Raw genomic sequence first — 25,856 nt, 5'->3', positions numbered from 1 at the left:
TTATTGAGGCAATCCCCAAATTTGGATTTGTTTGAAAGAGCAAAAACGTCTGACCATTTGACATGCAAACGTGGCACTTTGTGGACGCATTAACTATAAAGTCAATAGGCTCATCAAAATCAAAATAAATCGGTTAACAGACTTGGGGTACCTATCTTTTTTTTCTTCAGGGAGGGGGGGGGGGGTCACCTTGTAAGTCTATAGGATTAGAAGCTAAGATCTGACTCCATTTACTTAAACGAGAGACGCAGTAGTCCTTATGCAGCATAGGCTTTGCGTGTGTGTGTTGACGTGTGGAATGAAGGATAATGTTGGATTAAAACAAATAATCTTCTGTATCTCCATACGGTCCCGTTAAGCCTATTAATAGGTTAAGGGGATATAGCAAACCAGCAACCTGTACTTTCGTAAGTTCACAAACCTTATATATTTGGGTTTAACTTTTATGTACAACGATGACGGTCCGAGATAGCCTAATACTTCGAGAGGACATTAGGCATCAACAACCTATACTTTCATAGGTTCACGAACCTCATGTCTTTAGGGTTTAACATTTATGTACAACTATTATTGTTTGTTATTTCAAGCCAACAACTATCGAAATCGAAAACGCGTTGGGTTCAGAACGTTCTTACCATGTAATAGACTTAGTACCAGCCTCCCTCTTGAGTGCTGATGAAACACGATCAATTTACTTTTGGAAACGAACGTCTAACAGGCTTGTCAATTTCACTGTACGGGGTATTTGCATTCGACTGGTTTGATTGCCCTAGCAGACGACATAACAAACGCTTTCAACTGCTCAGCAAATTGACATGTTGGGCAAAATGTGAAGGACAAAATGTACGGGGATATAATACGTGTAGGGCGCCGAGCACTCTTACCGTCTACATTCAGTACCAGACACCCAGATGAGTGTAGATACAACACGAGTAACATGCCAAATGTATTTTGAAAATGAGCTAACCGGGTCCTCGAGCAGGTCTGGCAGTCAAATCAGGGGGCGTCACTCTGCACAGTCAATCGAAGCGCGAAGGTTTCGAATCGAAAACAACAAAAGTACACAGTCCTTTCTTCGAGATAGAATGAGGTCTCTATGAAACAACTTCACTTTTAAGATTAACGCTATACTGGAACTTACCAGCAGAAATTATAACAAGAGTTTGCGTGTGACTGAAAGCACGACAAACTTGAGATGGCACACACAAAAGTAGATCCAACACGACCTGACCTCACAGTTAGGCCTATCCAAACGCGCACAACAAAATGTGCATTGTGAATCATGTTTTTATCTCTTGCGTTACTGACAATATCGTTATTGAAACTATCACGGTGCACTAAGAGATGTATAGAGCAAATCTCAAAAATGATTATTGGTGATCTTGGTTCAATAGTTCATTGTACCGATTTGATCTATTAATCTCTTAGCGTACTGTGATGTCTCAATAACTTAAATTGTCAGTAAGTACTGGTGTCACATGACTGATGTGAACCAGTTGATTGGCTAATGGCGATGCGCTAACTTTTCCACAGAGCGTATTCTTCCGCCCTTTGCCTAAGCGAGACTGTACTCTCATCCTCAGAATTAATTAATGATATGTATAGCTTATATTCTCCACATTACCAAATGACCATAAATTTCCTGCGGTTTAAAGCAGAAGTAGTTTTTTTCTGACAAATTCCATGTGCCTGTGCCACACAGTGAAGCCCACTGATCTAAATATAGAACCCGCTGTGTCTAATTTTTCAGTTTCGACTTGCGAAGATTCTTCTCATAATGATGCCGTGTTGGTGGCATGGAGCGAATTATCCACATTACCAAATGATGAGTTAGTATACAATTCTCAGCAGCTAACAGAAAACACAAGTGTTATTCCGATAACCTACCAGCCAGACCAGCATTTGGAAGTCGACTGACTCGATCGACTCTGTCATACGCAGCAGACTACACTGAAATACGAATGCATCAGTTCAGTAAATGAATGGTTTCCGAATTATTATTTCAAGGCAAGAACAATCGGAATCGAAAACGTGTAGGGTTCAGAACGTTCTTACCATGTATTCTATAAGACTTATTACCAGCCTGCCTCATGCGTGCAGACTCAATGCAACGTGACGAGCAATTTTTGTTTTCGAAATGAGATTGCAGTAGTTGGATTACCCTAGCCTAGCAGACGACATAAACCCCGCTCAGCAAATTAACATGTTGGGCAAATGTGACCGAAAAAACGATGGAGATAAGATGCGTGTAGGGTTCAGAGCATTCTTACCGTTCATATTTAGTACCCATCGGGGAGATACAACACGAGAAACATACCACATTTATTTTGAAAATGTGCTAACCGTCGACAGTCCTTGTAGTCAATTCAAGGGGCATCAATCTGCACAGTCAATCCCGCGTCGAACACGAAGCTCGACTGGAGGTTTTGAATCGCAAATGACAAAGAGCACAGCCCTTTCTCCGAGTTCAAATGAGGTCTCTATGAAAGATCATAACTTTTTAGCTTAACGCTACACTGGAATTTACCAACAGAAATTAAAACAAGAGTTTGCGTGTGACGAAAGCACGACACACATGAGACAGCCCACACAAAAGTAGATCTTACACGACCTGACCACACAGTTCTGCCTATCCAAATGCGCGTTGCAAAATGTGCGTTTTGAATCTTCTTTGTTCTCTGGCGGTACTGACAATATCGTTATTAAAACAATCCCAGTGCACTAAGGGATTTATAGAGCAAATCTCGAAAATAATTATTGAACTCAGCACTATGTGCTTCGTTCAATAATACATTTTCTCGGTTTGCTCTATAAATCCCTAAGTGCACTGGGATGTCTCAATAACTTAAATTGTTATTATTATTATGATTACTGTTTTGGGGTGTGTGTTCGGGTGGGGAGGGGGGTGTTCGGGGGGGGGGGGGGGCGTGGTCAACCTTTAGGTGTCCACGAACAGAAGCTAAAATCTGACCGCATTTACCTAAATGAGACAAGCAGTAGTCTGTATGCAGTATAGTATTTGTGTGTGTGTGTGTGTTTGCTTTAGATTATTAGTTATACATTCTTTATTTTGATCTGACTTGTGTTCGGGTATTAGCATTTTTTTGATCTTGACACTACCTGCAGACGCTTTCTGTGTATATTGAATACATATATAATCACATGTACTGAACATAAGCAAAGTTTTTCTTATGTTTTACATGCCACCCCAAGCTATCTGAATACAATCATGTTTAAATGAACGCGCGTGTCTAATCCAAGCAGGTTCGCCATTAAGTCAAAAGGATTAAAGAAAGCACGAATTAATCTATGTCGTGCAATTACTGATTTCAATGCTAAACCTACCTCAGGTGACGGAGGGCATTCCCTTTGTAATTAGAGTGCGTTAATCCCTTCAATAAACGTATATATGACAATGTCGTAATCCCTCCCATAAGCTTATAGATGACGATGCGTTAATCCCCTCGGTAAAATTGTCGTTAAACGGGATCTCCTCCCTGTTGGAAGAATGTAAACAACCACACATGCACCAGTCATCAGGCTTAAAACAAAATCCTTCCACTTGAATAACGGCAAAAGTTATCAGCCTTTGTGGCAGATATATGAGAGAGCTCCCCCAGTCACGTCTTCAGAAAAGACGTCAACCGCTACAGCCAACGAGAAGACAACCGCTACAGCCAACGAGAAGTCAACCACTACAGCCAACGAGAAGTCAACCACTACAGCCAACGAGAAGTCAATCGCTACAGCCAACGAGAAGTCAACCGCTACAGCCAACGAGAAGTCAACCACTACGGCCAACGAGAAGTCAATCGCTACAGCCAACGAGAAGTCAATCGCTACAGCCAACGAGAAGTCAACCACTACTGCCAACGAGAAGTCAACCGCTACAGCCAACGAGAAGTCAACCGCTACAGCCAACGAGAAGTCAATCGCTACAGCCAACGAGTAGTCAACCACTACAGCCAACGAGAAGTCAACCGCCACAGCCAACGAGAAGTCAACCACTACTGCCAACGAGAAGTCAACCGCCACAGCCAACGAGAAGTCAACTACTACAGCCAACGAGTAGACAACCACTACAGCCAACGAGTAGTCAACCACTACAGCCAACGGAAGAAGGTTTTCCTACTGTTTGGTAGGTATTACAATTGTAAGACTAATCTTCTTCTTGTGATCTAAATCACATGAACAAAATGTTTTGACATAGATTTACGTGATCTCATTTGTCTGTTGTTTTCCAGCTTTTAACCCGAGACAAAAAGTTGAAGTGGGATGATGTCTGTTGTTTTCCAGCTTTTAACCCGAGACAAAAAGTTGAAGTGGGATGATGTCTGTTGTTTTCCAGCTTTTAACCCGAGACAAAAAGTTGAAGTGGGATGATGTCTGTTGTTTTCCAGCCTTTAACCCGAGACAAAAAGTTGAAGTGGGATGATGTCTGTTGTTTTCCAGCTTTTAACCCGAGACAAAAAGTTGAAGTGGGATGATGTCTGTTGTTTTCCAGCTTTTAACCCGAGACAACAAGTTGAAGTGGGATGATGTCTGTTGTTTTCCAGCCTTTAACCCGAGACAAAAAGTTGAAGTGGGATGATGTATGTTGTTTTCCAGCCTTTAACCCGAGACAACAAGTTGAAGTGGGATGATGTCTGTTGTTTTCCAGCCTTTAACCCGAGACAAAAAGTTGAAGTGGGATGATGTCTGTTGTTTTCCAGCCTTTAACCCGAGACAAAAAGTTGAAGTGGGATGATGTATGTTGTTTTCCAGCCTTTAACCCGAGACAACAAGTTGAAGTGGGATGATGTCTGTTGTTTTCCAGCCTTTAACCCGAGACAACAAGTTGAAGTGGGATGATGTCTGTTGTTTTCCAGCTTTTAACCCGAGACAACAAGTTGAAGTGGGATGATGTCTGTTGTTTTCCAGCCTTTAACCCGAGACAACAAGTTGAAGTGGGATGATGTCTGTTGTTTTCCAGCCTTTAACCCGAGACAACAAGTTGAAGTGGGATGATGTCTGTTGTTTTCCAGCCTTTAACCCGAGACAACAAGTTGAAGTGGGATGATGTCTGTTGTTTTCCAGCCTTTAACCCGAGACAACAAGTTGAAGTGGGATGATGTCTGTTGTTTTCCAGCCTTTAACCCGAGACAACAAGTTGAAGTGGGATGATGTCTGTTGTTTTCCAGCCTTTAACCCGAGACAACAAGTTGAAGTGGGATGATGTCTGTTGTTTTCCAGCCTTTAACCCGAGACAACAAGTTGAAGTGGGATGATGTATGTTGTTTTCCAGCCTTTAACCCGAGACAACAAGTTTAAGTGGGATGATGTCTGTTGTTTTCCAGCCTTTAACCCGAGACAAAAAGTTGAAGTGGGATGATGTCTGTTGTTTTCCGGCTTTTACCCCGAGACAACAAGTTGAAGTGGGATGATGTCTGTTGTTTTCAAGCCTTTAACCCGAGACAACAAGTTGAAGTGGGATGATGTCTGTTGTTTTCCAGCCTTTAACCCGAGACAAAAAGTTGAAGTGGGATGATGTCTGTTGTTTTCCAGCCTTTAACCCGAGACAAACATTTGAAGTGGGATGATGTCTGTTGTTTTCCAGCCTTTAACACGAGACAAAAAGTTGAAGTGGGATGATGTCTGTTGTTTTCCAGCCTTTAACCCGAGACAACAAGTTGAAGTGGGATGATGTCTGTTGTTTTCAAGCCTTTAACCCGAGACAAAAAGTTGAAGTGGGATGATGTCTGTTGTTTTCCAGCCTTTAACCCGAGACAACAAGTTGAAGTGGGATGATGTCTGTTGTTTTCCAGCCTTTAACCCGAGACAAAAAGTTGAAGTGGGATGATGTCTGTTGTTTTCCAGCCTTTAACCCGAGACAAAAAGTTGAAGTGGGATGATGTCTGTTGTTTTCCAGCCTTAAACCCGAGACAAACATTTGAAGTGGGATGATGTCTGTTGTTTTCCAGCCTTTAACCCGAGACAACAAGTTGAAGTGGGATGATGTCTGTTGTTTTCCAGCCTTTAACCCGAGACAACAAGTTGAAGTGGGATGATGTCTGTTGTTTTCCAGCCTTTAACCCGAGACAAAAAGTTGAAGTGGGATGATGTCTGTTGTTTTCCAGCCTTTAACCCGAGACAACAAGTTGAAGTGGGATGATGTCTGTTGTTTTCCAGCCTTTAACCCGAGACAAAAAGTTGAAGTGGGATGATGTCTGTTGTTTTCCAGCCTTTAACCCGAGACAACAAGTTGAAGTGGGATGATGTCTGTTGTTTTCCAGCCTTTAACCCGAGACAAAAAGTTGAAGTGGGATGATGTATGCACGCTGTCTCTTTCTCGTTCTTCTCCTGATTTCGATCGCAGGTAAGAAACATTAGCTGCACTTCCTTGGCTCCGTCTTTCTGTCTGTCCCCTTCCAAAGCCACAGTGCAACTTGTGACTGTATGATTATGCTTTTCATTGTGTCTTTGTGTTACAACAATGCGATGCTTAAAGTGTGTTTAAACCCTCCAAGTACAGTTTTCAGTGTGTGTAGAGGGGTTCCAGTTATGTCATTTCTCTGCACTTTAACCGCTCTGCGCTCAGCCGTTCGCCAGTTGGCATGCGTACTAAATTTGCTCATCCGGACTTTGCCGAGAAAACCCGAGAACTCCCGACGCGCCTGCAAGTGCCTGTGACGTAGACTTGGGAAGAGAGCATAATGGACGACAGTCGTGGCGCACAAAATGTGGTGAACCACAATCGTGTTGTTCCATATATGTTCGAGCCACCAGCGCGTGAACATGAGGGGAACGTGGGGGGGGAAATCATGTTGCTGACAACAACGGCATCATTAATCGCATTGGGAACACAGAATGGTGAGTTACGAACTAGCAACCAAGGAACGGAAAATAGATCAGATCTAGATCTGAAGCTGCGTTTGTATACCTTTTGTGTGGGGTGTCTGTGTTCGTGCACTAGGCCTCCAAAATGAACATTTTACAGAAGTAAACTCACTTAGATTGGCACAACCGAAGTATTGACGAAGGCGACTCTGGAAGTCCCTATAGTGTTTACATTTTGAGGGGGGGGGGGGGGGAGTGTTGGATTATGAAATGAATCGAAATAATAAAAATAAAAAAACCAGTTGCATATATATATTGATTACTTCTAGCGGGACCGGGGAAAACGACGAATCAACAAATGCTCGATTTGAAAACTGACCCGGGTACGTGGCAGTTATCATGTATTATCGGGATGAGCATTTCTCAAGTCGATTACAGTGTATCGTTCGTGGGATACCTCCAGCTTCGCTGGGATTATTAAAGACACAACATTATCAGCGTATTAGCGAAGTCAATTGTAAGGGTCAATCGCTGCCGTTTGTTTTTAATGTCGCAACTGCCGCGACGTCTCGTCAATGGGAAAGGCTGACTTCAATAATAGAGACATATAGGAGCAGTGGTGGGTCGTTTACGGTGGTGGGTGCTCTTTTTAGCACTATAATATAACACATGCAAAACTGGCTGCTCACATTATTAACCTTCGTCGTGAAAACCGCTAGTTTAACGAACGCATCTTCGCCTTCGCTCTGTGATTTAGACAAAGCGGTGTGTGCATATTCATACTTTTCTTTTGGTTGTGATCCTAATTGATCTAAGCACAAGTGGATGAAAATACTACAAGTTCCCATCCCTGTTCATTGGCTCTATCGACGCCCGTTTTTAACTGCTTGCTTCCCTTTATATAATAAACCGTCCATAGATCGTCGTTCTCCCGAACTAACTCCTTAGTATGTCATCGAGAATAGAGGATTTTGGGTATTTTTCATGCAATAACGTCAGCGCTTTTCGGCGATTGGTCAATGCATTTAGTTTCAATAATGTCGGTCACGCTTGAAATTATTGCTACTTCATATTGCTTTCCAAACTTATACAAAGTGACCGGAAGCGTATGGTCAGTTATGAACTGAATTAGTCCCGAACAGTGAGATATAGAGAACAGTACACAAATACGAACGGAGAGACTCGGAAACTCGAGTCAGTCGTCGCCACGCTCAAGAACTCAAGTGTAATTATTTGAAGTTAAAATCTCCCGAGTCAACCACTACTGCCAACGAGAGGTCAATCCGAGTCAACAAATGCTAGATTTGAAAACTGACCCGGATACGTGGCAGTTATGTTGGCAGTTCAAGTTTTAGTTTTTACAGGTAAGCAGCCTTGTGGCGGGTTGGTAAGACGTTTGCCTCCAATGCCGGCGGTCTCGGGTTCGAGTCCCCAAAGACTTTGGTATAAAATGATTTGTCAACTTTTTTGTTCTTCTTTTCTGAACTCTATATTCTTGTATTTTATTCTTTTTGATTTATCCCAAAGGTGTATTAAAAATCGAATATTGTGCGTGAGTGCCCTTGAACAGCTTTCCCATAATCTCGTATTCTATTTTTAGTACGGGATATCCCCAAGGAAAGGTCAAAGGGCATATGTATCACTGCGTGTCGACTGCTGGTAATAGTAGATAAATACTTCTAGATAATAGACATCTGATCTAAGCTATTTAAAAAGCTATCACACTGTCAACTAGTCTTCTTCTTCTTCGTCGTTCACTACTGTCAGCTAGTGACTGTAGGGTATTTCGAACTAGAATCTCTTTTTTGCTGTGTCACCGCTGGCGCCTGGAAAGCTATGCTAACGGGAATACCAGAAAACTTGATCAGTTAATATGCTTAAAGATCAACTTCCCTGTGCAGCTGATGGGTTCTTTCAACACGCTGATTCTTTTTTTCATAGACAGGACGACCACCGTCCTGCTATAACTCTCTATTGCCACAGAAAAGCGTAGGTGAGAAAAGTGACCCATTGACCTCGCGCAATTATTGTCTTAAAAAATGCTGAAAGGCTGCTGAAAGGTATTATCTCCTTTTTGATTCCAGGAAGGAATCTGATTTTGTCCGAAGACCGTGTGTACCATACTTCCAGGCAACTCACATCATTGAAAAAGCTGAATCAACGCACCAGAGATATGCGTGAGTATAAGTGCAAACACACAGACAGACAAACATGCAAATAGACAAAGCATAAAACTACACCGACAGACAAACACATTCACACAAAACTTATCTTGATACACTGTTCAAAAAAAGAAACGCATAGCTTGTAATATTTGGTTAATTTAGTTATATGGCTACAAGGATATCCACCAAACTGCAGAAAATGTTTATCTGGTCGTCGACCTTTCGTCCATTGCCACAAGTGAGCTCTGCACGTGACGCATGCGTTATCAGTGGCTACAATGTCAAAATTGCTCATTTGGCATGACCACTCGTCATGCTTCAGTGTAATCTCGTGAAACTCGGGGAATATTGAGCTCTCACCATGTCTTCCAAAACCCATAAAAGCGGATTGTTCGCCACAAAGAAATCAGACGACAATTCAGCGACGAAAGATGGCCCGATTGAGCAGAGAAGACCGCCAAATTGCATTGGGTCGTTTACAAGCAGGCCAAAGTCAAAGTGCAATCGCCAGGCACTTCCACGTGTCCCAGAGCACCATCAGTAGACTGTGGGTCAGGTTTCAAGCCACTGGCTCCGTTGCTGACTTGCCACGAGCGGGAAGACCAAGGGCGACAACTGCTGCTCACGACCGCTTCATACGGCTCCGCCACCTCCGGAATCGTTTCCTGTCGGCCTCATCTTCTGTCCAGGCTCTCCCCGGGCCACACCGATTATCGGACCAGACCGTGCGGAACCGCCTGCATGAAGCTGGTTTGAGAGCTCGCAGACCTCACAGAGGAGCTGTCCTCACCCGCCGCCATCGCCAGAACCGAGTGCAGTGGGGCAACCAGCACCTTCGCTGGACCGTCCGGAATCACTGGAGACACGTGTGGTTCAGCGACGAGTCCTACTTCCTGCTCCAGCGACATGATGGTCGGAGGAGGGTCTACCGGAGAGTAAACGAACGTTACGCGCCCAACTGTGTGGATGAGGCACCCGTTCATGGTGGTGGAGGCGTCATGGTGTGGGGGGCGATCAATACCGCTGGAAGGAGCACCCTGGTGCACGTCCAAGGGCGCATAACTGCCCAGCGATACGTGGAGGAAATTCTGCGCCCACACGCCCTTCCTCTTCTGGCTGACCATGATGCCATATTCCAGCAGGACAACGCTCGCCCGCACACAGCACGACTCACCACCCAGTTCCTCACCGACCACCATGTCCAGGTGCTTCCCTGGCCATCCATGTCGCCAGACATGAACCCGATAGAACACCTCTGGGATGAATTGGACAGACGTGTGCGCAGGCGAGAAGAAGCGCCGGCAAATCACCGCGATCTATTGCAGGCACTTCAGGAGGAGTGGGACACCATCCCACAGCAAGATATCCGGCATCTGATCCAGTCCATGCCCAGAAGGTGCCGGGCAGTTGTTGCTGCTCAAGGCAGTCACACCCCCTACTGACTTGACAGCCTCGGCACCCAATCGTATTGATTGACTGATTGATTTGAAGATGCAAATGAACTGTGTGTGCATTCAACTGTGTCCATACCAAATTTCAAACAAATAATCTAAATATTGGATTTTCTGTTAATTTTTTCGAAAAATAAAACAAATTTGGCAAGTAGCAACTATGCGTTTCTTTTTTTGAACAGTATAGTTCTATTCTGATAGAACTATCAAGATAAGTTGTGTGTTAATATTTGTTCTGTCTGTTCACTTAAAAACCGTTGGGTCGAAATATCTGTGAATGTATTGTTTTGTCATTAACAAACGTTTCGACAATCTACCTTTCTTGTTTTTTGATATCGGCAATAACAAAGACGCATGGTTCCGGTTTCTTCCACGTGTATACAGTACACGCATACCTCGCCAGGTTTGTTTCTGTGACTAGTCGACAGACGATGCCATTTGCTTTTTTGTTGGGCTTTCCGTACATGAAATACATTACGTGTAAAATCCAGTTCTTCAACAGGCAACAAACCTTGCAAAGTTCAAGAAGATGCAATCTTAAGCGACCTATCTCTGATTCTATATATAGCAGACGATATTTCCACAAAAAAAATATTCAGCAAACTCTCCTGTCACATAGAACGTCGTGCAATGTTGGAATGAATTTAAGTTACCGGTCTCCCCAACAGAAGTCAGACTTTCGAACATAGAATATACGTAGGCAAGCATGATACGTCATGACGTCATATGATTCCTAGCATATTGACGTAATGCGAAACAGCCGGTTATCTCCAGTCTTCTCCCTTTACATGTCCGTGGGTTTTTCAATGTTCGGTGATTTCCGTGGATACATGCGCGAAGGGATATGCTCACTATATAACCGTCGTCTGCAATCAACGACATGGACCATTCTGGTAGTTGTTACTGACAAAAACATGATTTTCTATACATATAATAAAAGAGAGTGTCTGTCTGTGTGTCTGTGTGTCTGTGTGTCTGTCTGTGGTCGCCATACCTCTGAGATGGCAAGAGGCAGGAACAAGATAGTGTGCACGTACACTCCCTAGGTGCCGCACATGTGCACCTGGGTTTTAGTTTCTTGATTCACTGTTTCCTTTCTCAGATTATGGACCTCCCATTTATTGAATACAGCCTATATGGTGCAAGACCAGTTCAGTGCCTACTGTTCACCTGTAGCAAGCACATCATGCCAGTGATATTAGAGACTCGCTGTTGCTCCTATGAGGGGAAGAAATGAAGAATGAAAAATTAACTGGACAGTTCCGGAAATTTCTAGAAGGTAAGGGAGATAACTGTTCACCTGTACGCGGCAAGCACATCATGCCAGTGATATTAGAGACTTGCTATTGCTCCTATGAGGGGAAGAAAAGAAGAATGAAAAATTAACTGGACAGTTCCGGAAATTTCTAGAAGGTAAGGGAGATAACTCTTTTTTGTCTGTGGTCGCCATACCTCTGAGATGGCAAGAGGCAGGAACAAGATAGTGTGCACGTACACTCCCTAGGTGCCGCAGATGTGCACCTGGGTTTTAGTTTCTTGATTCATTGTTTCCTTTCTCAGATTATGGACCTCCCATTTATTGAATACAGCCTATATGGTGCAAGACCAGTTCAGTGCCTACTGTTCACCTGTAGCAAGCACATCATGCCAGTGATATTAGAGACTCGCTGTTGCTCCTATGAGGGGAAGAAATGAAGAATGAAAAATTAACTGGACAGTTCCGGAAATTTCTAGAAGGTAAGGGAGATAACTCTTTTTTGTCTGTGGTCGCCATACCTCTGAGATGGCAAGAGGCAGGAACAAGATAGTGTGCACGTACACTCCCTAGGTGCCGCAGATGTGCACCTGGGTTTTAGTTTCTTGATTCATTGTTTCCTTTCTCAGATTATGGACCTCCCATTTATTGAATACAGCCTATATGGTGCAAGACCAGTTCAGTGCCTACTGTTCACCTGTAGCAAGCACATCATGCCAGTGATATTAGAGACTCGCTGTTGCTCCTATGAGGGGAAGAAATGAAGAATGAAAAATTAACTGGACAGTTCCGGAAATTTCTAGAAGGTAAGGGAGATAACTGTTCACCTGTAGCAAGCACATCATGGCAGTGATATTAGAGACTTGCTATTGCTCCTATGAGGGGAAGAAAAGAAGAATGAAAAATTAACTGGACAGTTCCGGAAATTTCTAGAAGGTAAGGGAGATAACTCTTTTTTGTCTGTGGTTGCCATACCTCTGAGATGGCAAGAGGCAGGAACAAGATAGTGTGCACGTACACTCCCTAGGTGCCGCAGATGTGCACCTGGGTTTTAGTTTCTTGATTCATTGTTTCCTTTCTCAGATTATGGACCTCCCATTTATTGAATACAGCCTATATGGTGCAAGACCAGTTCAGTGCCTACTGTTCACCTGTAGCAAGCACATCATGCCAGTGATATTAGAGACTCGCTGTTGCTCCTATGAGGGGAAGAAATGAAGAATGAAAAATTAACTGGACAGTTCCGGAAATTTCTAGAAGGTAAGGGAGATAACTCTTTTTTGTCTGTGGTCGCCATACCTCTGAGATGGCAAGAGGCAGGAACAAGATAGTGTGCACGTACACTCCCTAGGTGCCGCAGATGTGCACCTGGGTTTTAGTTTCTTGATTCATTGTTTCCTTTCTCAGATTATGGACCTCCCATTTATTGAATACAGCCTATATGGTGCAAGACCAGTTCAGTGCCTACTGTTCACCTGTAGCAAGCACATCATGCCAGTGATATTAGAGACTCGCTATTGCTCCTATGAGGGGAAGAAATGAAGAAAGAAAAATTAACTGGACAGTTCCGGAAATTTCTAGAAGGTAAGGGAGATAACTCTTTTTTTGTATCCAAACAAAGGAGGTAAAGCTAATGATAATGGGATAGCGAGCGTCTTAAATTGCTACAGGACTCCGCTTACTCCCGGGCGAAGCCGGGCTTAACTGCTAGTAACAGAGAATATAATGTCTGAATAGCTATATAAACGCTATTGTGTTTTTCAGCGTAGCAATAGAGTCCGATAATTAGATTCGAACAAGTATAATGCGACTCGTCTTCGACTCGTCGGCATTATACTTGTCTCGTCTAAATATCGGACCCTATTGCCACGCTGAAAACAATAGCTGTTAAAGGCTGACATAGTCCTATTTAATTAGTTTAATTACTTCCAGGGCTTTTCCTATCGTTGTGGGGATGTATAAATTAAGCTTCCTGCAAAGTTTTAGGTTTGAAGTCCTCACCAATTACAAGAAATAATTAATTCTTTATTGCATTGTTTAGCAACAGTTCTCCAGGACTTGGGCTATTTTTAGACCGTTGACGCCACTTCGTGACGTTTCGTAAACCAAAGACGGCGTTTGAGACTGTTCTGTTTACATTCGACACTATCAACACCACTTTGCAATACTGAAATAATTTTTTCTGTGTTCGAAAGCTACAGCCAATCGTTATTATATCCCCTTAAATGTGCAGTAACATTATTGGCACATGTAAACAATATGAATTAATTAATGAACGCTACGAATATGGCAGCCTTTAATGAAGGTGACTGATGAAACGAAAAGAGTCTTGGGGTGTAAGGAGGAGAACTATTTGTGTGCAATAGTTTGACGAACACCTGAGTTTTGACAAATATATTCGAAACATAATCAATACGGCAAATAAAAATACTTGGCAAAATAAAGAGATTTTTTTTTCCTATCTTGACAACGACACGTGTATAAAATTGTATAAACCACTGCTTGGACCACACTTAAAATACGCCAACGTCATCTGGCATCCATCTCTGAAGCGTCAATCAGCAGCCCTTGAAAGGGTGCAAAGCAGAGCCACAAAACTGGTTAAAGCTTAGAAAAAACATGGTATATGTCGACAGACTGCGTACACACAATCTCCCGACTATTACATCGAGAAGGCTCAGAGGTGACTTGGTACAGACTTATACAGATTTTTAGGATAATGTCAAAGTAGAGTCATTTTTCAAAAGGTCTACCACTGATGCAACAAGGACTTATACTGACACATTTTTGTTTTTAAATTAGTAAAACTAAAATCCGAATACATTCCTTTTTTTGACAGAGTTGCACCATCATGGAACACATTTTCTGATGTTGTTAAAAGTTCACAAAACACTAACACCTTCAAGAATCTGTTGTGAATGAATGTACATGCGCTACTATGATATTATTGAGGAACAAACCACAACTCCAATTATAAGTTCCCTCCACTGTATTGAGTCAAACAAATAATACAGTTATGATATATACACACATACACACACAATCATGAAAAGAAAGATATCAGTGTTATGGATTCAAAACCGGGTACTCGGGGATGTAGCTCAGTTGGTAGTGCGCTGGATTTGTATTCAGTTGGCCGCTGTCAGCGTGAGTTCGTCCCCAGGTTCGGCGGAAATTTATTTCACAGAGTCAACTTTGTGTGCAGGCTCTCTTCGGCGTTCGAACACCCCCCGTGTACACTACATTGGGTGTGCACGTTAAAGATCCAACGATTGACAAAAGGGTCTTTCCTGGCAAAATTGCTTAGGCACAGTTAATAATTGTCTACCTATACCCGTGTGACTTGGAATAATAGGCCGTGAAAGGTAAATATGCGCCGAAATGGCTGCAATCTACTGGCCATATAAAATTCCATCTCACACGGCATCATTGCAGAGCGCCTAGAACTGTACCCACGGAATATGCGCGATATAAGCCTCATATTGATTGATTGATTGATACTCACAGGTTTGACGACATGTAAAAAACTGTTTGACAATCCTGTGCACAAACTAACACAATAATCTTACCCAGAGTCTACAAAAATCGCTACCCGTGAGGTAGACAGAAAAAACACACACACAGTCCGTGAAATCACTGGCACACGATATCCACAGTACAAATACCGACACACGGCGAGTGTGTAAGCGTAAAAAATACAGTCACAGTTCACAGTTAGGATTCTGACCAGACTGCGGCAACCATCTGATCTAGTTGCTAAATACTAATTATATCTTAATTAAATAGGTTCTCCTGAACATGGCTTAACTCAACTAGATCACACACAAAAAACTGCCGATATGTCCTTCACTTGAAAAAAGTAGCGGTGTACTTAATCCTCCGACTGGCGATCTCGACCTAACCAGTTCACTTCGTCCCGTGACCTTTCTGGGTCCAACTATACGGACTTTCCTGTAACCTCGCTGCTAGCTTCGTGAAAGTCCCGTCGAACTTCAGCTAAACTGGTCCAGAGAAATGCGACATTCGGCGGATTCTCAGATGATTCTTCTTTCCCGGCATGTGGCCGGGAACCTCTTCTCATGGACAGGTTACTGGACGCACTGTTAAAGTGCTTTGACGATCGCGTCTCAGAAAACACAAGTAAGGGCAGGAACCTGTTCCTGCATTCTCTCCGGGCATTTTCTCCTCCCGCGCGAATAACATCGAGACCTTTCTCCTCGAGGGACAGTCGTCAAGTGTGCTACTAAACTAACTACGATTCACGAAGTTAACTGTACGCTGGTTTATGAAGTCTGTTCACTACGTGCAACATACATTTCCACTTTTTTACGTGTATCTTGTTGGTGTTCGTGAATCGTGGAGGATACAAATGCTTACTCGGCCTGACTCAGTTGTTAGCCGTTTGATTTCCTTCACATCTGCTTGACAAAGAAAAACTTATCATTCTGACATTCAGTCATTTTATTTGTATGATGATTGATATCAAGGAAGCGAGTTTGAGCATGTTAACTCATTGTCTCCCAGGTACGGATATATCCGTACCCACTCTTATGACTATCTGACCTGGTACGGATATATCCGTACACACAGTCACTTCAGTTGTTTCCTGTAACGTCGATCTAATGCCTGCATTGCAGCGTGTTGATACACAGTTTCCACACAGTTACTACAATTCTGAGTGACCTGCTGCAGCACAGCTGGTCTGGGCTAAAAAAAACACTTGATCAACATAGGTGGGGTAGAAAGTGTTAAATATGATCGACCGACAACGAATTTGAAATTAGATGAGACGCTTAAAAAGCCGCGAGGCTTATGGAAACCACTACTCCTGTCACTACTACTACTACTACTACTACTACTACTACTACTACTACTACTACTACTACCACCACCGTCACTACTACTACCACTACTACCACTATGTAACGTATTCAATGGTGCAAAGGATGTTCAATGGTGCAATGTGACATTTTAAATAATACAACGGGACGTATTCAATGGTGCAATGTGTAGAGGTTACATGCCGAGTCTCAGTGATTATTAAAAATAATGGACGAAGTTTGCGGATCATGAAAAATGGGAGCTTTAGCGAGCTTTTTCATTTAGCGAGCTTTTTTCATGACCGCGAACTGAGACTATTATTTTTGATAATCACTGAGACGAGGTGTGTAACCTCTTTATTCCTCCTTTCTTCAGTTATTCAAAGAAAAGAGGAGTTTTTGTGCGAAAGTTTGATCGCATTTTATTCACTCAACCAGTCAACCTGCGCAAGGCGATCGATCAATGCGCGGTTGTATAGTTCCGTGCAAATCATTCCATTCTGTTAGCACTTCTTGTCAGTTTCCCTGTTTTGGACTAAAATCAAGTAAACAGATTTATATATATACATGTATGTTACACACTCCGAGTTCTGAATATCGTGAATATTTTCCATGGGGTCGACTTTCAGGTATTAGGGAGATTTAATAAACGAAACGTCGGGACGTTTCGTTTTGAAGTCGTGGTAAACGTCATCATTTCGGGAGTCTCTCGCTGGAAAGGTGAAGGTCAACTGAAACGGAACGTGGAACGTCAAAACGCAGTCACGTTTTCCACCCCCAAAAAACGAACAATATTTCGTCAACTTTTGTGAGTATTTTTGCACACTAACAGTTTTATTTGTTGGCCATTTTATGCATTGCTAGATTCATCAACCCTTTCACAGTCTTTCAGCGCTGAGAATGTGTTCATTGGAGGTAGACAACTGTTGTGAACTGAAATATTTTGAAGGGTGCTGATCCTGGTACATTTATCCAACTTCATGGTGAAGAAAGCAAATGGCGAAGCAGAAGTAGGTCATCGCATCGAATTTTTATTCTGGCTTCGTATGTGATTTTGTATAAACAAAGTCTGTGTGATTTATTTGGACTGAAAATAATCAAAGTATGCCCGATTCTGGACCACCTCCTAGGTTTTTTTTTCCCCATTCTGATCGAGGACAGACGTGATAATTTCACTTGAAGATTTATCGCCCTTCCTTCATTCCGAAACGAAACGTGAATACATCTAAATCTTGTCTGTGGCCTATGCCGTCTCGTTTCACGTTCCGTTTCGCGGGGTGACTCATTCACCAAACGAAACGAGCTGCAAAACGAAACGTGCTGTCTCTTGAATCTCCCTATTACCGAGCCTCTGGCGAGGTAATACCTGTAAATCGACCCGAGGGAAAATATGCACGATATTCAGGACGAGGTGTGTAAGCTTTTTTTATCCCATAACTTCGACGTTTTCATTAAAAAACCGAACTTTTTGACACAAACTCTGCGAGTGCCTGTTTACTGCTCATCATACCTTCTGCCACCAAAAATCGTGTCATGATATTCATGTGCGAAACGAGTCCCCTTTTGTCTTTTTGTTTCCAGGATTGTGCCGTTGAATGCATTTGATACTGTGCAGCAGTTATCGAGGATTCAGGCTGTTGCTGGCTCGTTATTTGTTTGGTTGCTGGGTGTTTATCGAAAAATACCTAGCTCTACAAGTTTACAGAGGTAAAGAAGCAGAGGAGGGATAAGACGTATTAAATTATGTGTCCACAGCCCTGCGGCCAAAATACACACGGACCAAGAGGTATGAAGAAACTCGACGTGAGAGGGTTGAGACTAATGGTGAGGAGTTTTGGTGAGTATGTTTGGCTCACAGGGGTCTGTGTAGTGTGAGCTAGGTCTCATCTGAGAGAAAATGAATCCGAGTTTGATAAGTATAATTTAGACATACGTTCACAGTGAAATTAGAAACAGCAGCCAATTCAAATGAGTAATCCAAGTACTTAAAACGCAGGTGTTGTCGTTTTGTGTTTATGTGTATCCACTTACGACTTGCACACACACACACACACACACACACACACACACAAACACACACACACACACACACACACACACACACACACATACACACTCACACACACACACACACACTCACACACACTCACACACACACACACACACACCCACACACATACACACACACGCACCAACACACACACACACACACACACAAAACAACCGACATGCATGCACACATGCACGGACGTGTGTCAACCAGGGGATGTAGGCGGCACGTGACACAGACTGCTATCAATTCAGGTCGGGGTGGTGAGCAACCTGACTGCAGACGGCAGGAACGAGTCCAGGAACCTGATGATTGTGTGCGACACTTGAATAAAGCGTGTTAATGACGAGGTATATTTATGACTTTCTGGGGCTGAGACTTTGAAAAGATAGGGCTGAGAATCATGTACAGAACTGTGTACATTTAACGCGGTCTCAAACCCCACCTAGACTGTGTGTATGACTTTGAAAGCTTCATTCAACGCGGTCTCAAACCCCACCTAGACTGTGTGTATGACTTTGAAAGCTTCATTCAACGCGGTCTGAAACTCCACCTAGACTGCGTGTATGACTTTGAAAGCTTCATTCAACGCCTGAATTGTGCTATGCAAACTGAGTATGCTCTCTCAGGGCTGAGCATACTTTATTGTCAAGAGAACTAAAGCAGAAACAAATATTAGCCTTTGCAGTGATTCGAACTTAAGACCTTGAGATTTTAGGGCCGATGTCTTAACCGCTAGGCCACACCAACAGTGTTGACCATTAGATAAACATTGATATTTTTATATCGTTATATGCTTCAATTTCCATTCATGCGTTGCAAAAAACGCCCCAACTGCCGGTCAAATGTGCCCTTATTTTGCAAACATGTTTCACGGAAACTCAAGCCATGTTTACACATGTGCCACCATGCTACAGGACACTCGCACCGTGCGACAGCTGCGATATCTCTATTTTCAACATGCAAGAAAAATGAGAAGAACAGTAAATGATTCACTCCAAAGCTCAGCCTGTGCAGTTGAAATCAAATATCAAAGGAATAATGATATTCACTTCTGAACAATAGACAGATAGAAGTATAAATCATGCTGCTTCAAGAATTAAAAAAAAAAGAATTCAGATTGATATGTTTTCATGATTCTAACAATTGGCGCAGTAACCTAGTGATTAGGACATCAGCCACGAAATCTCGACGTCCTAAGTTCGAGTCTCCGCAGAGGCGTTTATTTTTTTTCATCGCTCTCTCTCTTGAATATACAGTACGCTCAGCCCTGAGAGGGCAAACTGGAATTTTTCAGAGCAAAATGGTGTGGCCTAGCGGTTAAGACATCGGCCCTAAAATCTCAAGGTCTTAAGTTCGAATCTCTGCACAGGCTAATATTTGTTTCTGCTTTTGTTCTCTTGACAATACATTATGCTCAGCCCTGAGAGAGCAAACTCAGTTGTCAAAGCAATATTCAGGCGTTGAATGAAGCTTTCAAGTTCATACATGCAGTAACGGTTGGGTTTCAGGCAGCGTTCATTGTACAGAATTCTGTACATTATTCTCAGCTCTATATTTTCAAACGCGTTGCCCTGGATGGTCATAGATAGACCACAGCTTTAAAAAGCGAAAAACGTGCACCACGTGTCTTGTTTCGTGTGTGTGTGTGTGTGTGTGTGTGTATGTGTGTGTGTGTGTGTGGGTGTGTGTGTGTGTGTGTGGGTGTGTGTGTGTGTGTGTGTGTGTGTATGTATGTGTGTATATGTATATGTGTGTGTTAGTGTTTGTGTATGTGTGTGAGTGTGTGTGTGTGTGAATGTGTGTGCGTGCGTGTGTGTGTGTGTGTGTGTGTGTGTGTGTGTGTGTGTGTGTGTGTGTGTGTGTGTGTGTGTGTGTGTGTGTGTGTGTAAGAGGATTATGGTTAGTAAAACTGCCTTGCAAGAATGTGTTGTTTCATAAAAACTGTGTTAACGACCTGCAAGTAATGTTCCGTCCAATTCATTTGAAGTGATGGCCAAGTGATGCACATAGAGGCATGCACGTACGCACGCACACACCCAAACACACACACACACACACACACACACACACTCACACACACACACTCACACGCACACAGACACACTCGCACACTCATTTACAGACAGACAGACAAACAGACAGACAAACAAACAGACAGAGAAACACACACGCAGAAAGTCATTAAAACACACAAACACACACACACACACACACAAACACACACACACACCAATACACACATTCGCACACAAAAACACCCGCACACACACACACACACACGCACACTTACACGGACAGAGAGAGAGACACACAGACACTCACACAGACACTCACACAGACACTCACACACACACACACACACACACACACGCACACACACACACACACACACACATATATGCCGCGCGCACGAGTGCATCCATCACCACATTTTCCAAAAGAGAGAGAGGAAAGGAAACAGGCAGACAGAATAAGAGAAAAAACTCCAAATCTTTTCTCGAACTAAAAGTTCAAGTCACAGCGACACCCACACAATGACAGCAGCAGTTTCGACACTGGGTATTGCTGCGGACTTCAGCGCACTGTCCACGATATTTTTTTAAAGCACGAAATGCATGATGTTCGAAAGGAGCTTAATTTTCCCTACTTTGATACGTGACGTGGTACCTAACTAACAGTTTTAAAAACATTCCTCTGCGTGACTTATCTCGATAGGGATAGGTGAGGCCGGGGTAGGTGACGCAATATCTAAACCTCCCTGCTACCTGTAACCCGCACACCTGGCTGTCGAACCGGTACCTGGGCCACACAGTGGAGACAGAAAACTAAACTATAAAGTATGACATATGAATTGTTATCGTAAGCTATCCAAACTTGGTGCAGTAGCAAATAGATATATGTAACCGCAAGTATTTTGGTGTTAACTGAAATCATACAGTGATGATAATACTGCCCGAAGTTAGAGCCGTAACGAAGAGATATGTAACCATTGAAACAGTCCCCGTCATCATCCACGACACCACCCGTAACCCGCTCACCTGGGCGTCGAACTGGTACCTGAGGCTCACATCAGAGACTGACAATTATAAAGTATAAGATATGAATTGTTGTTGGAAGCAGATGGGCGCATTGGCCTAGGGAATAAGATGCCGGCCTCCTGAGCGGCAGGTCTAGGGTTCCAATCCACACCGGCCACGCCTGTTGAGTTAAGTGTGTAGTTTTTTTCTCCGATCAACTTATCCGGTCAACTTTTGTGCAGACCTGCTAGTGCCTTATCCCCCTTTGTGTGTTTACGCAAGCACAAGACCAAGTGCGCACGGAAAAGATCATGTACTCCAATCCATGTCAGAGTTCGGGGATTACAGAAACACGAAAATACCCATCATGCTTCCCCTGAAAGCGGCGTATGGCTGCTTGAATGGCGGGGTAAAAACGGCCATACACGTAAAAGCCTTGGGAGTTCCCGCCCATGAACGAAGAAAAAGAAGAAACTATGAAGTATCAGATATCAACTGATAAAGTTATGATGATAGTGTCCGTTATGTTCTCAGTATATATATTGTCAGGAATGAATTATCTACAATACCGACTGTCAGTCAGAAGGCTACTATTTCATTTATACGCATTCGTTATTCTCCTCCGATTCATTCCTGACAATAAAAGAAAATACGTGGAGCTCAATATGTTTATATAGCTCACTGGTAAAGCATGTACATTATATCAACGTTCAGGATTCACACACATATACACAATACGCCCAGGGTTCTAGATGAGTAAATTAATGTGTTACCCCATCACCAGAACAGCGTAGTGTAGTTCATCTGTTTCTCCATCACCCAGCCGACGCGGCGACTCCTGGCGTGGTCCGTGAAGTCCGGCTAAGATCACGTCGCTCTGCTTCGTGCATCTTCATCTCTTCATGCGTCTGCTTGAATGGTCAAACAAGCTCTCGCGAATTCCATCTTCTGTCTCTGGGAAGACTCCTGTGAAAGTAATTCTTGAGTCAGTATTTCCATAGGCATAACACACACAGCAATTCACTCATCATTCACCCTGGGCTGTAATTACACTCTACATTCAACCACACACACACGAATTCTTAAATAACTACTGTCAATACTAATATCAATTCCCATCCATGTCCGAGTTATTTATCCACACATTAACAACTATTCAGAATATCCAGATTAAGAACTAGTACAATGAACACTTAAGTTAACATAACAGCGAATATGAAGAATGCTTATTCATAAACATACTAGTGTTCCTTAGCGAAAACATATCATGAAAAATAATTTACCTGAGCACGCGAGCAAAGAATCTTCCCCGACTTGCCTCTTACATGTTCAATGGGCAAGTGAAGCTTACAGCTTAGGTGACTGGCGACACAAGTCTAACAGCTCACCTTACAAAAAAATGGACATTCAGGTTTTCACCTGTTGCACGTGAGTGCGTGGAGACTCGGCTCTACAGGTAACAGTACAGGCCCCATAATCATGGTCCAACAGGCATGCGAATCAATAATAATGTTTTTCGCGATACGAGTCTACTTCTGTCAATTAATGCATACTAATAACAGCATCATTTCATCATTAATTAAGTACTCATATTACATACATGTTCATACATAAAACCCATAAATGTCATATCTGACAATGCCCCCCACTTCAAGTAGAAAGCTGCATAAAAGATTTCTCATTTCTTAACTCGATAACACCATACAAATGTTATCATCCATGATAATACATTGCATTTTAACACAATAAGTCCCACTCAAAGTGTCAACGTCACTACTTGTATATACAGTACCTATACAAACAGATCTGACTTCCAGGGCCATTTTTCTTCTTGTTCAAAGAGTTTGATCACAGACTGATCGAGACAACAAATCCGCAAACTGATTGCACTGGCCTGCAATCGGCTGAACAACGAACTTGAACTCCTGAAGAGACAACACCCAACGCATCACACGACTGTTCTTGAGCCTACATGACGCCATGTATGTGAGTGGCCTGTGATCCGTCTGTATGACAAATTCCCGGCAAAGCAGGTAGCGCGAGAACTTTGTGAGTCCCCAAACAATGGCAAGACATTCACGTTCGATGGTGGAGTACCTGGACTCTCGATCAAGCAGTTTTCGACTCGCATAAGCAACAGGATGTAGAAGACCCTCCTTTTCCTGCATTAGAACTGCACCCAAACCTGTCGGACTTGCATCAGTTCTCACAACGAAATCTTGACTCAGGTCAGGCAAGAGAAGAACAGGGAAGGTAGACAGCACCTCCTGAACAGCTTTCAGCGCAGAATCACATTCTGCCGTCCATGTGATAGTTTTGCCGTGATCGTCTCGGGTTAGATCCGTCAAAGGAGCTGTCAAGGTTGCAAAGTTAGGGACGTATTGCCTGTAGTAACTTAACAACCCCATCAGGGAACGAACCTGTTTCTTTGTCGTTGGTCGATTCACAGACAAAATCTTCTTGACCTTCCCGTCCTCTGGTTTGAGATATCCTCGACCGACAACATGTCCGAGAAACTCTAACTCAGAAAACCCAGCAAACAGTTTGGATGGTCGAGCCGTGAGACGAAATCTCTGCATCTTGCTCAGAACAGCCCGAACCTGCTTCACGTGGTCTGACCATGTTTGCGTAGCAATGAGAATGTCATCGTAAAAGTTGACTGCTGAGTTCTCTGCAAGATTTAGCTTACGCATCATCCGAGCAAAAGTTGCTGGAGCTGAGACCAGTCCAAATGGCATTTTAACCCATTGGAACAACCCAAGAGGAGTTTGGAAAGCTGTTTTATGTCTATCTTCCGGCTTGATCGGAATCTGCCAGTAGCCTTTTGCAAGGTCAATCTTCGTGTAGAAGTTTGCTCCAGCAAGACTACAAAACAACTCATCTGGGTCAGGGATCGGCTCGGCATCAAAATGCGTGATCTTGTTCAAGGCGCGGAAATCAATGCAAAAACGAACTGATCCGTCTCTTTTCGCCACCAAGACAATAGGCGAAGAATACGCAGATTTCGAAGGTTCTATGACGCCTAAATCCAGCATGGATTTGATCTCCTTCTCAACTGTCTGTCTAGACGCAAACGGCAACGGGTATGGTTTCCTATATACAGGACAATCGCTTGTCAAAGGAATGACGTGGTCATCCACATCTTTTGTAACTCCCGGCTTGTCTGTAAGAAGTTCAGAAAATTCCTGAAAAACGGTTTCCAGTTCAGTACGTCCTGAATGAGAAAGATCATCAGAGTAGTGAACATCTATGACAGATTCACCCGTAACTGCAGGAATTGTCGGTAAGACAACCTCATCCTCGATTTCAGGAGACAACACAGCGACAGCACAAACAGGATCCAAGACGTGATCCGAACACGCATCTGCCTTCTGATCAGAGTCAGACATCAACGTTGAGACTTCCTGGTCATCAGGAACTGGACCAGTACTTAACTCTCTTTCCACAGCAACAGCTGCTGTCAAAACTCGTCTCTCATACTTCTTCAGCATGTTGACGTGAAACACCTTGTGTTTGCCGTTGAGGTCAATGCGGTAGTCAACAGGGCTAACCACCTCCATCACTTTGAATGGACCTTTCCAGCACATGAGAAGCTTGTTGCTGTCAGCAGTTAAGAGTACAAGAACTTCATCCCCAGGTAGAAAAGTACGAAGTTTGGCCTTCCTGTCATGGTAATGTTTGTGAATACGAGCAGCATCACGCGTGGACATTTACAGCTGAAAAAGTCTCACTACTATTATTACCAACATCAGGGTCAGATGTTGTGTGTGGGAGTCAGCATGGCATATTTTGTTGTGTACACTTTCAAAGATATGGTGACATTGAACATTCCAAGAGACGATGTTTTCATCACAGCCATGGTTGACAAATTACAGGTGTTCTTTGACAACCATTTCAAACCTGCTCTGCTTGAAACATATCTGTACAGAGACTTTGCTGATGAGGCGTCTGAAGCAGAGCAAGGTGAAGTGGAGGCCTGATTTTCAATCTGGCACTCTTGGAACTTTCGGCATCACCTTGTCTTTGAAAGGAGTAAAAGTGTCACAGACTGCTGAAAGTAACTGTGTAAATTGATACATACTAACCTGTTGACTAAGGAGACTGCAAAAAGAAAAGACACAAATTCTCATGAAGTTAAACATACCCATTTTAAAGTTGTTAATGTTCTCCATCATGCACAAACACACACACATACACACTTTTTACAACGAATAATTAATACACTGTGAAATCATGAATGCAAACAATCAGTTTGACAATGAGTTCTTGATTTAATATA

At 43.0% G+C, this 25,856-nt stretch overlaps 1 long non-coding RNA gene across 1 annotated transcript; it reads right to left on the bottom strand.

The window, feature by feature from the left end:
* Nucleotides 1-22,231: 22,231 nt before the first annotated feature.
* Nucleotides 22,232-23,946, bottom strand: LOC138950128 (uncharacterized). Its single transcript, XR_011450514.1, has 2 exons — nt 22,861-23,946; nt 22,232-22,543 (listed from the first exon to the last, which is right to left on the bottom strand). It is a non-coding gene; the product is annotated as an uncharacterized lncRNA (long non-coding RNA).
* Between the last annotated feature and the right edge of the window lie 1,910 nt (nt 23,947-25,856).

The sequence above is a fragment of the Littorina saxatilis genome, linkage group LG16 (genome assembly GCF_037325665.1).
Source record: "Littorina saxatilis isolate snail1 linkage group LG16, US_GU_Lsax_2.0, whole genome shotgun sequence".
Lineage (NCBI taxonomy): Eukaryota > Metazoa > Mollusca > Gastropoda > Littorinimorpha > Littorinidae > Littorina > Littorina saxatilis.
Note: the sequence above shows the minus strand (reverse complement) of the source record. Positions and strands in the feature narration are given on the sequence as shown.